The sequence below is a fragment of the Haliaeetus leucocephalus genome, unplaced genomic scaffold (genome assembly GCF_000737465.1).
Source record: "Haliaeetus leucocephalus isolate CR32 unplaced genomic scaffold, Haliaeetus_leucocephalus-4.0 Scaffold495, whole genome shotgun sequence".
NCBI lineage: Eukaryota > Metazoa > Chordata > Aves > Accipitriformes > Accipitridae > Haliaeetus > Haliaeetus leucocephalus.
In genome coordinates, this window is record NW_010972931.1 from 8,353,745 (window position 1) to 8,370,463 (window position 16,719).

A 16,719-nucleotide genomic window follows, 5' to 3' on the forward strand; every position below is an offset into this window, starting at 1 on the left:
TGAAACACAGACAGTGCCCAAAGAGCAGACAGAATGCTTTCTTCTGGGTGTTTGCCCATTCCAGAATTAGAAGCAGTTGCTCACCATTTGCACTTCTACTACCTGAGCTAAGTTCACAAACTTCTGCAGTGCAAGTCCAAAACCAGCCTTTTCTGTCCTTTTACACAAAATATGTATGTCACCAATACAGAATAGGTTATTACCAATGCCAAAAGACTGCAAGCAATTAAGTATGAGATCACTTGGGCATGCTTTATTAGGTGAACCATTCCCCATGCTACAGAGGAAGATGACTGTTTCTGCAAAGCCCCTAACAATTTATCCTGGAAAAACTTCTTCCCAAAGTCCAGGCTGATACCACCATGCTCCATTATCAGTCTAATACTGTAGCCAACACCTTAATACTCTGGAATAGTAAACTGTAGCAAATGAAGAACTGCTGACTGTGCCATTTCAGTCACCCCTGCCACATGACTAGCAACTGCTATGAGAGGGGCACTACATAACATTCGGGGTAGGAAGCATTTCAGCTGTTACAGCATGATCTGCCACTGCACAAATCAGCAGCCAAGAAGCCAAATTACACATTAGCAAAATAATTTCTTCCTGACCCTACAGGCAATTTAAGCCCTGCAGGCTGATTATAATAGTTATTAGTCAAACTTTAAATGTTATTAGCATGCTCATGGCCCAAAGAAGGAAAAGGATGAAGATTCATATCCACAGATCACAAGGCCAGAAAAATCAGTCTCCGTTCCTCCTCACCTACACTGAGCAGAATATTTTATTCTAAGTGGTATGCACAGATCCCTCTCAGCAGAAAATGTTTATCCTTTCAAGCACCCGCAAGAAGCAAATTTATCAGATTCATGAGAATCCGTGACAATTTCAGTCACTCTCACTACTAGGACATTAAGTGATTTCAGGGTCAAATTTTTCCAGCTTCTAGCTTGCGTATCCTGGTTTCCTCTTTTCAGATAGAAGGTCACTGTCAACCGAAGTGACATAAGCAACAGCAAACACTAAAAATACTGTAAGTTTCATTTTCTATTTGTTTTCAATTTACAGCCTCTAAAATGCACCTTCTTTGCTTAAGTCAGCTTTACTATGAAAAGCCCATAAATGATATCAGAAAAAGACTATGAATGTAGGTCCTTCCACTTGCTCCAAAACACCTTTTTCTACAGAGAGCATTTTCTAAGCTTTTACAAACTCTTTGAAAAATGGCAAAACAAAAACCACCACCACAGCCATAAACCCTGCCCCCCAAACCACAGTGTAATAACACTATCTAGTCATTATTACCAGTAGATTTCTAAATGCTTTCCCCAGCCTTTTCCAATAACATCACAGTGCTTGATGGTAAACACCTAAAGTAACAAAAATGGAAAAAACAGTGGCCTAAAGAGATACTGAATTCACTTAAATTCCTCAAAGCTTAAGCAGCATCTTCTCACAAGTTTATATAGCTAGCAGCTAAATTTTGCTCAAACACATTCCTATTTTAATTGTCTCTGGTCCAAGCCTTTTTTATTTTAGCTTAAAATCAGGAAAGTACAGACCTATAAAGCATCAAGTAACAAGAAGAAAATCTAAGTCCTACACTTCTCCAAAGTAAACTGGAACTTAATATCAAAAATCACTTTAGCTAACACCAGTCTTTAGATATGCCTGAATTACACATGACAGAATAAATTTGCATGTAATGTGAGACGACTGAATATGCCAAGACTCTTGGTGCACAATGATAAAAAAAATTCTCCATGGTTTACAGGTTATGAGGCCTACTCTGACTGAGATCTGTTTTTTAAGGTGCCTTTGCAAGTTTTCTCTTTCATTTAGCCACTGACAATTTCTTCATTTCAATAGGAGTGTATATTTGGCATATATGCTTAGAAAAACCACTATTCTGAAATATTACTTAGTTCTGGAACAGCTACTCCACAACACAGTGCTTTCATTTATTTTTATGTTAATGATCATTATATATCCTCTTACATGCTTGTAAGAACTGTTTTCTCCCTTAACTTATCTAAACCAATTTTCTTATAAGCTGTATTTATACAGTCCAGTATCATCTAGTCTATGAATTTTCTCCACGTTCTGGAAATAGTGTCCCAACTCACTAAAATAGGGACAGATCAATTATTTAAATCTCTCCTAATTTACACTAAGTTTTTTAAAAGTCCAGTTTCTAACCCTTTGTCTTAATGACTAAGCTCACTTCAAGGTAACTATAACCGCATGAGCCAATTACAATGTGCTAAATGTCAGTCGCTTCTGTCTATGTAATTGTAATTATAGCATTTGTATCACTACCGGTTAAACAGCACAACTAAAACTGGACGAGTTGGTTTTAAAGCTTTGACTGTGAATTAACTGCTTATGTGCAATCACACAACTTCAATCATCCTGAACAGTGGAAAACTGAGCAGCATGTGAAATACAGGCAGGTGGATGTAGAATGATAAAATAACATTATTACAAAAGGAAAATAACACTGTAAAAAATTTAATACCACACAGACAAAGGAAAACTATTATGCTGTAATGCAAGCACCCATTTTTATCGGCTTCAAGAGTAGAAAAGTCTGGTGAGCCTCAAGAAACACATCCTAGTTCAGTGTTCAACACAATAAAAGCTGTTTAAAGAAAGGCCTGTTCTCCAAGATGGGACAGTCAGTGTAGCTATCAGCCTGAGTTTCAGCCTACATCACAACAAGTGACTGTTCACTAGAAATGTAAAAGATCATTCTCTTATGAGCCAGCAAATCTCAGGCAAGAGGCTCCGAGAGCAAATCACTAGCCAGCATGCTACCTTTCCAGCTAAATCCTCTTATACTTACATAGCAAATTCACTCATTTCTTTTCCAGTAGTCCATAACAAAGGGAAATTAATCATTTTTTCAACAGACCTTTGGAAGAGCAACCACAGCCAAGACAGTAAATACACACAAAGTAGTAAAGATCACATGCAAAAATAACTCACTTTGAAGTCTTGTTACATAGAAACATATTCATTCTTTTTTCTTTATTAAAACCCCTAATTACCACCCCTTAAAAAGCCAGCTTGCCAAATTTTTATTTTCTGTTTACGTATTAGAGGCTTGAAATAGAAACATTCATAGATAATGCACTTTAATCATCATGTGAAATGAAAAAGCAATATATTAAGCTAAATAACAAAGAGAGAATTTTCATTAAAAACCTCTTTTTCTACTTCTGATTATAAAAAAACTATTTTTATGACTTTACACAACACATACTCAAATAAGTTCATATGCACCAACCTATGCGCAAGTTAATACAAGCTAAACAGAGACAGTAGATCATTTGCACTGCAATCCCTGAGCGCACAACTCGCTATTCCACGGGGGGGGAAGTTAAATAATTTGTATTTTACTGCACACAAGAGCACAAAGTTGAGTGTATACACTGTTACCCAACTAAGTCTGCATATAATCTTTCGCTAACTTACTTGTGTGTCATTTCTGACTTGAGATACAAGGCAAGCTTCTTTACACAGCAAGGCCCTTTCCTAGTAAGGAGAGCTGTCACATTGTGTTCATTCACTCATCTCTTTTCCCTTTAGTTAAGGCTGATGCAGATTTTTAGGAATTCAGTGATCAATTCAGTTCTTAAAGCCAGCCACAAAACAGAAAGTGACAGCACAATTCTGATTCAGAACACAGACCCCGGACAGACAATGAAGCTACCGCTTAGTCTGAGAAAGGAAGAAAGCGGGTCTCTGTCCTGAAGACATAGTTCACACGTCTGGCTCATGACATTTGTTTCACGCTTCAAAAGATGGTGCAACTGCTTGAAAGTTTCTTTTACAGAGTTTGCACTGACTGGATGTGTTGTGTAATAGATATATCCTTGCAATAAAACTATAGAAACATACCTAGAAACAAAAAAGCTCACTGAAAGGAACACATACTACACCTAGCAGTCTGCTTTTATTTAGTTATTCTTTTAAAATAATCACTTGAGATTATTTCAGATGGACAGAAAAAAGAATCACACATTAATCAAATACCTTTACTCTCAGATGCTTGTTCGGTACCCAGCCTGTATTTCCACCTTACAGAAATTTGCATTTTCATCCACTTCAGCTAGAGCAATTTTTATTTTAATCTGACTTGTTTTGTAGTAAGAGTTTAAAAAGTTATCTGCCATTGAACAAAATGGTCTATTTCAGATGGCAGCAATAAATATCATAAAACTTAACTTTAAAAAAAAAAACAAACCAAAACCCAAATACTACTTTAACATTTGCTAGATGCTTTAAAATAGGTATTAAAAACATTTGTTTTAAGTTGGTGCTTTACTTTTAAACTTTTCAATAATTTCATTTGTTCCTCCAAAGATATTTAATTGCTGGCTCCAAAATGCTTCTCAGGAAATAACATCCTATTCTGTTTTTTCATGAAGGTTTCATAGGGTTGTATGAACGAGAACACTTACTTTTAAATAAATTAAAAAAAAAAAAAAAAAGGACAAATAATTCTCTCATCTGGAGAAAGACTTTACCACCCATCATTTTTAAGCCAAAGAGAACAATACTTCTGATATTCATGGAATCTTCTCATAAATCATTTAAAGAGAGGGAAAAAAATTAAAAGGAAGATAAAGAGAATCCCAACATCTGCAAATAGCATCCTTTTTTCTGGCTTTGGGCCATACAAATTATGGCTTTTTATTCTTTCTAATGATGGCAATTTTAAATATTTTAAAACTTCAATATGCTAAATTAGGTTATACATCTATAAATTTGTCATTATTGAGCTTGTACAGACATAAAATTAATTGGAACTAACCTCAAAAACAAGATAACCTGTCCTGCAATTAGAGAGGGGGAAAGCAGCAGCCCCTCCAAACTATTCTTAAATCTTCAACACACTTCAGTTCTCATATTTTAGATCATAAACTTCTAATTGTGGCAATAAGTTTTACTACTTGCTGCAAATTGATGTGTGCAGATGACATGGACTTACTGGAATTCTAACCTTTTCAGCACATAGAAACATTTAATACATAGTCTACAAGAAATGATAGTCCGCTCATAGATTCTGCAGCCTCAGGAGAACAATGCATTAACTGACAATAATTGTAACTATTACCATTAACATCAGCCTTCCAGACTTGCACTCTTAGGAAATTAGCCACTGAACAGACCCACAAAACCCACTTAAAAAAATGGCTTGTGCCAACACAGTGCAAAGACCTACTGAAAAGGTACATCCAGGCTGATTAATGACCGTAATAAACCTACACAGAGAGCAAGAATTGTTCTCTACACCATAGAAAAGAGGAAGGAGGATGGGATTTTCAGAGTTTCCAACCACCCCCCCCGCTCCGAACAGGAAGATGACAGCAGCAGACGGATACGTCCCAACATCTAAATGTCCTGCTGCAGTGTGAATGCAATCTGGTAAAACCTACAGCTTATGCTCTGTGGACACTGCTCAGTTTTCAATCCCTACTCCTACCTGCTACCTGCTAGAGGATGCTTTGTAACACTGGTCTTAACCAAAGTTATGACACATAAACAGTGGCCTACTGGGTGATAAGAGTTCTGCTCTCCTCCCTGCCCTGATCCTCCCCCCCCCCGTTTTTTGTTTAGTCACTTATCAGGGTGGAACTGCATGAATTCATAGAACAACAAGGGAACTTGGACAGCACATTAATTTAGATTTTGCTGCATAACACTTGCAACTTGTTTAAGACTAAATTACAACTGGAGATGAGAATTATTGGGAAGAAGGAGCACAGTATCACCACCCTCGCTGTGCTCGTGTGGCAACTGTTCCACCAGTGTCCACTGGAAACAGCTATTAAGCCTGGAGGACAAGTAGAAGAGCAGCAAGATAATGCTTAATCAGCTACCATAGGAAGTCTATAAATACAATGACGAAGGTCAAGAAAAGGTAGGAAAAGCCTAACGTTAAAGCTCTAGTGTTAATGATGTAGCAGTAATGCTACTTATTGATTGTTCAGCAAAGCAGTCTGCTGACTTGCCATGGGGGAACACAGACCAGCAGGAAAAAGCTGGCCACAACATCTGATAAAGCCAGAAACGAAATGGGTGGAAAAGAATAACTGAAGCAAGTTTTCAAAGAAAATAAAATATAGGGCAAGAAGAGTGAAACAAAATAGGAGAATTCCAGTTTTGGGGAAAAAAATCTGAAAACATTAATAAGAAATTAAAGGTGCCAAGTAGGCATATGGAAATGAAATGCTTAAGTATGTTTAACCGCAGAAATTCACCTACCCAAAATATCTTGGAAGCAGTTACCCCCTCAGAAGTAAATATTCTCTTCTGGTCAGACTCTTTCAGAAACTGCTACAATGGCCTAGGTTTACACCCTGCGCAACACAGATCACAATTTCACCCAATGATTCCAAACCCCTAGGTTTAGTTGCAGAATAGGTTTTGAAGAAACACCCAGTTCTACTTTAAAGACTGCAAATACCCAACATCACTAAGTGGTCCCTTAACAGTCAATAACAGTCAATTATCTTCACTCAAAAATACTTCTCCTTTCTACTTTGAAATGCTTAGCACCAAGTTTCAACCTAAATATGCACATCTTTGCTAGATTAAATGGCGCTTCAGTATTAGAATTTCTTTTTCCCAATACAGGTACTTTTAAAGCACAATTAAATCATGCTAAATAAAGAATTTTTTTATTCCATTTCTGAGTTCCTTACTCTCAACGCCTTTTTCCCTAGAGAAATTCAATTTAATCAAAGGAAGAATTCATGGGACTCATCAAGTACTGGAACTCTGATCAAATTTTCCCTGATGAACTGGAAGTTTGTTTCAGTCTTTTCTCCATCAGATAATGATATTCAGTAGTACTAATTGGCAGAAGATTCAGTCTCTGTCAGTGAAAATGATCTTTCCTTCAGCATCAGACATAACCAGGTTTCCGCCCAAAACAAGGCATTTATTCATCTTTTCATTATTTTGGAAGATACAGTTTAGCCAAAGCTGTTTAGGAAGATCATGACCTAGTTAAGCTATACGAAAGGCAACTGACAAGCTGTATATAAAAGCAGCTATACCATAATATAAAAGTTCCCCACACACCTCCCTTATCTTGTATTTAGGAGCAAAAATTTAGAGGGCAAGAAGCGTCTGTGCTTTCTATCACCAAATTAAGCAGCATTATGCCTGGGGACAATGGTCTTGCTAGATAATGGTCATTTATGCCCATTGATGGCTCCACAGACTGAAGTTACACACGTGTCCAGAATACCAAAGTAAACATCCTAGAAGAAAATAGTTTCCAGTAAGGACTAAGTAGGAACAGCCAAACTTGGCAACATTCAATATTGAGATCTTTCGGTATTTTCTCAGATATACCAGATTGTTAAGTATTAGTTTAATACATCTTGTATATTAACATGTCAACCACAATCCAATTTATTGTTATATTACCAGCAGCTAGCAAAGGTGGAAACTAATGGCTATGTTAACCTTTGCATGAAAGATGGCATACAAATATTCCTGTTGAAAGAAATTTCTCGAGAGAAAGCATGAAAACTAGGGGACAAATAAAGCGTATGTGATTCATGAATACAGAAACAAGGAACAGCCAACAGGGTCTTTTTTTTTAATTCAGTTATGACATTTCTTTAGTGATGTAGCAACACACGAAACTTCCCGGATACAATTACAACTCCGCTTCTATCTAAATAATATCTAAATTACTACTACCATAACACTGATTTCACCATGGAGTTACATAGAAACACAGAATTCTCCCCTCTTGCGGATATTCCCATCAGTTGCAACAAAGTTATTGCAACTTCCAACCCAGTTTTTAGGATCAGGAGGGAGATCCAAAACACAGAGACAGAGCAATTCAGAGTGGAACGGACCTTAAGATGTCATCTAGCTCAACCTTCTGCTGGAACACGGTGAACGCTGAATTTGGACGGTGTTGCTTAGGCTTTTGTTTAGCTGGGCCTTGCTAACCTCCAAGGTCAGAGATTCCACAACCTCCCTAGGGAATCTGTTTTAATGCCTGACTGCCCTCATGGTGAAATACAGTCTCATTATGTCAAGCCAGAACACTGTAGTGATCCTGACCAGCAGACCACGATACATGGAGGAGTTAGTGATCCATGCAAGAGCTAACCTGAACAGGCCCATGCCCGTGCTGTGCAGCATGTACAGGCTGGCCTTCAGGCTGGTGCTGTGTGGCATATACCCGCTGGCTGCAGGATGAGCTCAGCCGGCTCACTGTTAACAGAGGAGCCTGCAGGCAGCTCCCACTTGCTACTGGCAATTATGCCACCTGGGTGGCCTTGCCTTTATCTAAAAGTGTAACTAGAAGTTCTCATGTAAGCATCCCTTCTGCTTAACAGTAGAAATTATTAATAGAGTTGTTTTCTTGTAAGGAAATCCAACAATAGCTTGCAGGACCAACAGGGGCTAACCCTTTCTATGGACAGGGTCTGCACAGTATGTTGCACATGGACTGGAGGCCTGTTTGATGCTGCACAACTCAGGGTTCCCAGCATCAAAAGAGATGCAAGATTATCTATACTATTCTCTCTTTATAGTGTTAGCTCTAATAAATAGCATTTTCAATAATATTTTACAGTGTCTGAGTGCCTTTCTTACTCGGATCATCACAGACCAGCACGTCCTGGCGCAAAACAAACCTTCCCTGTTTCACTTTATGACCATTGTCTCTCAGGCTCCTGCCACGCATCTCTGTGAGGAGTCTGACTCCATGTTCTTCATAATGTCTACTTTGATATTGGCAGGCTGCCACGAGGTCCCTCCAAAGCCTCATCTCCATGCAGCTCTGGGTTCCTCAGCCTCTTCATAGGTCATGTGTCCACCGACCGTCTCTGCGACCTTCCAGTGGGACAGTACAGAGCAAAACTGGATGCAGTGGTTTAGGTGTGGTCTATTAAGTGCTGAGTAAACAGGAATAATCACTTTGTTCAGACTAGTGGCTGTGCTCCTGTATGCTGCCAGGGTATGTTGCTGACTCATGTATAGCATTTCCAGCTTGTATCCCATGCAAGTGGTTATTCTGTCCCATATGAAGGGCTTCCCATTTGTCCTTTTTGGATTTCATGAAGGTCCTGTCAGCTCATTGCTCTGTCCTGTTTAGATCGCTCTGAAATGCAGCCTTGCCCCTGAGCATACTGACAGCTCCTTAGATTTGGTACACTCCAACTCCAGATCAGTGACAAAGATATTAAGCAGGACAGGTCCCAGAATAGAGCCAGGAGGAAGTCGCTGTAACCAGCCTCCAAGGTAGAGCACGAACCACTGCTGGGAATAAACCAAACCCAAACCCCCTGCAGTTTATCTAGTTGCCTGGATAGTTTTTATCATTATCTACAAATTCTACCTGCAAATATTTGTACAGCATTTTTGTGTAAATCACTGATTCATTAAGACTTTTTCTGCATTGCTAGATGATTTTATATTTATTTACAAGCTTCAGATAACCAGTTTTTAAATTAATTTAACATACTGTATCAACATCTCAAATGGGGGACCCAAAAATCCCCTACTGGAAGCAGATTTCATGAAAAATAGCCGATTTCTTTATCTCAATATCAGTATCTTCTATCATCTTCAATCTGAGCCAGACATTTTCAGGCTGCAGCTTATCTATTACAAAATTAAAGAAATTTCATAAGCCAGTCACATCAAACTATGCTGAAGCCATCAAATTTCACATTGAGGAAACTACCTTGAGATGTTTCCAACAGAGTATATGCCTGTAGGGAAACAAGAAAGATATCTGTTTTCAAAAGCTAAAATTCCCTCTTTAAAAACCTTCTCTTTGAGAACTCAGCCATTTTCTTCTTCAGTACCACCCTCCTCTACAAGGACCCCATTCTGCTTCAGATCTATGGATCTGGAAAGTCAAGCTGATGAACAATGGGTATATAAGAGGTTTAGTGGAAACAAGTGTTTCCAATTATTTAAATCAGTACCATGCTTGTCTACAACTTTGTCTTCTATTCTATCATCACTCCCTCAAATTGTGATTTAACCTGTTTAACACCACTATCACCTGTACTTTCTGACTTAAATAACTTTAAAAAAACCACAAAAAAACCCAACAACCTATAACCAAGGGTTGTTTGGGATTTTTTTAAGTTTAAGTAACTTTAAATAGTCTGTGCTCATTCTGTTACACCAAATCTGTACAGTCCAACACAGATCTAGATGTTCAACTGAAAAAAACCCTCAGATAAGCCTCAAGATGCCATTGTTAGGACAGATTGCTTTACGAAGAATAGTTAATGGATACACTGATCAAATAACTTTAAAAACCTAAGCATGTTGTATTACAGTCAGCTAAATAGTTCTATGAAATAACATTATGTAACTTCATACAGTACATAGACAGAAGGAGCTGTTAAGTACATAGTTTCATTTCCTGTACACCTCCTTTCATTAAATTTCATTCAGGTATCCTTAAAACCAGTTCAATATCTACAGTAAAACTCCCGCTGTTCTCGGATGGTTCTCTATCATGATGCATTCCAGGCAGTAGGAGAACTATTAAAAATGCTTCTGTGACAGTCTTAGTGAGAGGATAGATCTGGTAAGTGTAGCAGGAAAATCTTAAACTAGTGTAAAACTCCTCAATTCTTTTCTCCTTTTCAGAGAGTGGAATTACATTGCAATCCTTCAGCTCTTTGCTATTTCCCCATTACATCCAAGGTTTTTAAAAAGAGAGAGAGCATGAGTGCACACAATGCTGATTTAGTCCCTTTAATATTCCAGAGCACAAGTTATCCAAGCCTGCTAATCTGAAAATGTTAAAAACAGATTTTAGAAGTGTTAAATGCAGATGCTGCATCACATCCTTGCTACAGTCAGTAAATCACTAATTATTCCATGTAGACAGTTCAGAAAACAGAAATAACCAACACTCTTGCAGCACATGTTCAAATTTTATCAGCTGCCTCTAACAAACCCCTATCTGACACAGGATTATTCTTTGCCTGTATTTATGACTAGAAAGATAAATACCTCCCCTTTAACTCTCATGGTCATTGGTTCCTTTGGTTTCCTAAATCAGGCATCTACATTTTCAGTTTACAAGCTTTACGAAACGGAAACAGTGAAGATGGTGGCAAGAATTACTGCCTCTGTATCTGGACTGTTTGTTAAGAATTCCTCCATATTAGAAAGGTGGGTGACAGTGAGCAAACTAAGTTGAACTGTGTTCCTATTTCCAAATTAACAAGGTAGATTACTAATGCCAAACAAGTCAATCACAAAATAAAGGCCACTCCAGCAACACACTGAGATGCTCCCTATGCAAGAAAAAATTCTGCATCCTCTGTCTTGGTATTAATAATTAAATATGCTGAAATGCTAACACAAATTTTCAGAAAAAAACAAAAAGGATTTTTAAAATAACTGTCATTTAAGCTCAAATTTGGTGACTACCAGAGGTGAATGGATCGAATCAGTTGCTTCTGTAATAAGCACCCAGTGTGCTCACCTTTTGGAACCACAGGATAACGCAGGCTGGACATGACCCTAGAGGTCTCCAGCCCAACTGCCTGCTCAGAGCGGGTCCAGTTCTGAGTACCCCCACTTATTACCATGAAAAGTGCAGATTTACTTCAAATGCTGTCTTTCAGAGAAAAAAGGCACCTTCTCGCAGCTCCTGTTACACCCAGGTAAGTTCATGCTGTAGACTGACAAAGTCAGAGGCACCACACTGGATAGCAGTTACTAGCAAGAGAAATAAAACGGATCTTTACTGAATTTTATTCTTGCAAACCTACAAACACAGGAACAAACCAAATTGGTTCTAGCCTGCGCTTCAGTCACACAACTTTTACTGTTGGTTACGCATGAACCACAACATCCACCATTCACTGTCAAACTCCCAGGTGATTTACCACGCTTACAGTTTGAAAGATTCTTTATATTTATAAACTTAGTAAATCACACCACAGAATCATAACATTTATCACTTTATTTCAAAACCTACCCAGTTTTGCTTGCTTGAAGTGACCACACTGCAAATGTCCAAGCTTTACTGCAAACAGCTGAAATTTTAACATGTGCAGATGTAGCCAAATGACTCAAGTAACCCATACTGCAACACTGGCAATCACCTGAGGGAGGTGAGGGTACCTCAGTCTGCCTCACACACGCAATATAACTGGACACTGGTGAGGGAGAAAGACATGCAGAGGAGGGAATAGCAACCATTTTGAGATTACACAGAAGGTCATGCAGAACACAGGGTCTCAACTTCCTGTCCATTGCATTACAGTTTTTCCTTATATTTAACTTAGCCCAAAGATTCTGCAGACAAGTATGAGACCTTTCAATCCAAGCACATGGTTAATATTTATCATTCACAAGAGCAAAGACATAGTGCAAATCTAATCAGCTCTCCCATACTTAAGTTTCAAAAACAGTGAGATAGCACAGTCAATTTCTATTCACTGTGTTTTCCCCACACTGTTCATGACTTTGATGTGCTACTAGAGTGTTTTCAGTTTGACTGAGGTCATTCTTTCTGGATAACATTTTGATTTAAGTCAGAGTCAAAACATTAGCATTAAATAAATGGTAGCATGCTACATATTAGTTCTGACAGAAGTGTATGACAAACAAGCAGTATATGTGAAGAGGTTTTTTTATAATGTTATTTTAAACATATAAGCTTTCTCCCACATCACCTTCCAGCATTAGTCTACTTTTGATACTCATATGAAGTATCCTGGATTGCCATTTTAGATACTGGTAAAAAGCAAAAAGGAAAAGCTACTTGCCTGAGATTAGACAGAATAACAAAAAATGGAACTCCAGCATCCCAGTGCACTGTTCTACTGACATCTCCCTTCAACTCTTCCATGATCATTTTACCTATCATTTACACTTAGTAACTATCTTAAGTTTCTAGGATGTTAGCAGAGAATGTGTCAAGCTTTAGAAAAAACAAGAACATTTTGCATTTTCACTGACCTTAGATGTTTAAATAGATTTTTTTTCCCAGATCCAGCACCAAGATGTAACTTCAAAAGCTACAGTTAGGGACTGAACCTAGTCTAAATATCAACCTTGCTCTAATTGCACTGATCTTTTAAGCAGGTGGGTAGGTAAGAGAACTATCTACATAGTCTCAGCAGGCTTTCAGTCAGCTGGTCAAATAAAAAGTGATTAAAAAAAAATTGCTTCTGTATAAAATAAAGATTTTTTAAATATATAAATAAATATAAATTAATATAAATAAAGGAAAAAACACAAAACAGTTCTCAGGTAAAAAAGGATACTGATGATAGACATTTGCCTTCAAAATATTTTACTGACCATAGGGTTTATGGCATTACTATGGCTTCCTTCAACCTGAAGCCCAGAAGGCTGTTTTATGTCGTTCCCCCATCCCGCAAAAAACCCCAACATCTCAAAAATAAATAAAAAAACCCCACAAACCAAATAAAACCCAAAACAAAAACCACACATGCTCAAATATAAACCGAAAGTTGTCCTCAATCCATGTGGCAATACAGAACATAATAATTACACTAGGAAAGGATAAGCCTACAAAAAGCCCAAAACCGGTATGTATTTGTAAAAGAAACTCTTGTTATTATTGCCTCTCCTAAATGGCAAGAGGCTTTTTGAGACTGAATGCACATTTTTTTCCTGCCATGTCATTCTTTGGGTTCACAGGTTTCCTCAGTGAAAAAAACAAACAAAAAATTGTACGACCTTCTCGGTCTGACTCATTTCTCAGCAATACAGGGGCACTGAGGACCCAGCTAGACAAAAAAAAAAAAAAGTCACATATCAGTGTTTAGTCTGAAATTGATGTTGTCAGTTTTTTTTGGCTAGTCCACATGCAGTTTTCTCTGCTCTCATATTTGTTCAGGTACCAGATACTGTCCACAAGTTCTATTTCTCCAGCACAGAACGGTACCACTGTTTCCCATGAGTTTGATTTACAGCTTGTATACACAAAGGATTTCAGTTTTGCTTTTAGACAAATGGCAAAGCTGTTTATGTTACATCTTTACCCTCAAACTCTTTAACTAAGATGGGGGACTAGAAGCAGTCACGTCAATCTGGAATAATCCAGCATCAATCTTCTTCCTACTCGTGACAGCTCCATAAAGAACTGCTTGCTGCTCCTTCTCCACAGAAGCATGAAGGCAGCATATTCTTCTGTGCATCACCTCCATCTTTCCCCAGTCTCTCCTCATGCATATGCAAGGTAAGAAGAAAATAGTGTCCTCCACCTTTATTTTTTGCTTTGAGATATTCTATGTATTCTTCCCTCATTCCTACCATTCATCTGAGCCCCTGCTTCTATCATTTTTTTCTGTAGCAGCTTCTCTGGAATATATACTGCACTGTGTCTTACTACAGTCACCTTTGACTCAGCAGCGTAGAAACAGTACAGAATGCACAACCTCAGTTCTACTCCCTCTCCACAGCTTCCTTCCTGCAGCTGTAGTGAAACATGTATGTCCACATTTGGGAGATGGAAAGGATATTCCTAGCTATTTCCTCACTTTCAGATTACTTTTTTTTTTAAACTGTATCTTACTATATTTAACCTGACATCCCCTGGTAGAAGCTAAGGCACTGAGGGACAGAGCCTGAAAGACCCTCCCCCCTCCTTTCTTCTGAACTACTCTTTCATTTGAGCCCCTACCTTGGTCTACAGGCCCACTGTCCAAGCTGGTCCTTCTCCTATGCTCAGTTACTGCCCCTTGCAGTCTGACACCTAGATTGTAGTTTAAGATCAGTGGGACTGGATCTCACAAGTCACTTTTGACTTTGTCTTGCTTTAAAACTCCACTGATCTTTTATCCAGGTTATAAACAGGCATTGCACTCAGCAAAAGGAAGACTCCAAGACAACAGTATTCAACATGTGATCCACAAATGCAGATAGTCAAGGAATTTTTCTAAGGAGTCCATAGAAGATTAATTTAAAAAAACAAAAAAACAAAAACCCAAAACAAACAACAACAAAACCCCAAAACACCAAACCAAGACTTATCAGTGAGCTTAAATGAACCACTCATGCTACACTCAAGCAGCAGAAAACTTGGGAAGAAAAAATGAGTGTCAGAAATCAGAAAAGACTGAAGAAAAAAAAAAAAACAATCTGTGTTCTATATGAGAATCAAAAATTTGAAAGTGACAAGAGTGTTGCTGGGATAAGTTTTAATAGACTATGTCTATAGAAGAAAATGGTATGAGTACAAACTATTCCATTTTCTTGAAGGACTTCAATCATACCTGTTCAAACTCTATGAATCTAAACCTGCCTTTGTTTATCTAGGAATGACAAGGAAACCCACAGAGAAAAAACAGTATCTCCTTCACAGATGAACGTGGCCTCAGCTGTCACAGCTTTTAGGGCATGATCCAATTCCATCATACCAGTATACAACAACACTGATAAATCTCAAACTCATATAAGCTATTACCTGTAAAGGAATGCAATCAAAATCAGAGTTAAAAATAGGTATTTCTGAAGCATTTCAGCTTTTCTAGTACCTCAACGCATGACAGACTGAACTGATTCTTAGAAATTCTCATCACTCTAGGGATACTATATCTTCTTTACACTGTTTTCTGAATGTTAAATTCTCCAAAGACAAAATGAAGTGAACAAGAGTGGCTGTGACACAAAATGGATTGGTTTTTTTTTAATCACCTTAATATCAACATCTTCGTATTTGTACAAACAGGTTACTAGGAATTACTTAAATGGAGTCCTTCATTAGAAAATGAAGGGTATATCTACATTTATTCTGATGCATCCTAATAATGCACGTATTTCTTCCCTCAAGTCTGGTCTAGAGACATGACTACAGCCTCCTTGCTAAACTCCTATTCCATACCCTTCTTATTCTTTTTTATTCTTATTCTGTTTCATCCTCTTGACCTCATCTGGCCTGATACATTTCAATCTTCATGTGATACATACTCCTCCAGTGCAGCAACTTCCTTGAAAACTAAATTCTCATGTCAGCTTAAGAAAATCTGTTTCACGTACTTCTGTAATATGTTACAATTATCTGCTTCTTTTTAACACTGCCACACTTTAAAGTAGACCTTGAGTCTGCACCTTGGAAATGCTTGAAAGCCGTTCTCAGCAATGCTACAGAATATGCTTAGGTGTTTCGCTCGGGGCTTTTTTTTCCCTTGTTAAACCACAATGAAAAGACAGTGTGCCAAAAATCAAAGACACTACAAGTTTAAAAGTCCCCGACTGACTTTCCCTAAAGTTTAGAGAAAACGCCATCGACCTCGCAAAGGCGTCAGACACCTGTCAGAAGTTCGGGGAGGCAAAGGGGGTCTCGCTGTCACTTCCAGCGTGCATTTTCGCCCTTTCTCAGGCAGGTTTGCCCGTCTGTTTGGCTTGGCTCGGTCTCCAGCTGGAAGCCTGCCGCAGGGAAACCAGCTCGACACGAGAAAGCCTTTTCTTTCTTTTTTTTTTTTTTTCCTTTTTCTTTCCCCTCTCTCCTTTTCAACGGGCAGCTCCAGCTCCATCCCCGCCGCTGTCAGGGAGGACAAACCCCACCAAGTTCGCCCCAACGTCACCGACCACCCCCCCCGCCGCCACCTCACACACACACAGCCCCCCCGGCAGCCGGGGCGCGGAGTGGGGGGGCGCGGACACACGCGGACACACACACGCATGGCGGGCAGCGGGACCCCGCGGCCCCCCCGAGGGGGA

General features: G+C 38.6%; 1 protein-coding gene across 4 annotated transcripts in view; it reads right to left on the reverse strand.

Moving 5' to 3' along the window:
• Positions 1 to 16,420, reverse strand: part of TMEM131 (transmembrane protein 131) — a 100,321-nt gene extending 83,901 nt beyond the window's left edge. For all 4 annotated transcript variants that reach the window (XR_774888.1, XM_010575772.1, XM_010575774.1 and 1 more), the window contains exon 1: positions 16,309 to 16,420. The gene's annotated coding sequence lies outside the window, so the exon portion shown is untranslated. The remainder of the gene's footprint in view (positions 1 to 16,308) is intronic.
• Between the last annotated feature and the right edge of the window lie 299 nt (positions 16,421 to 16,719).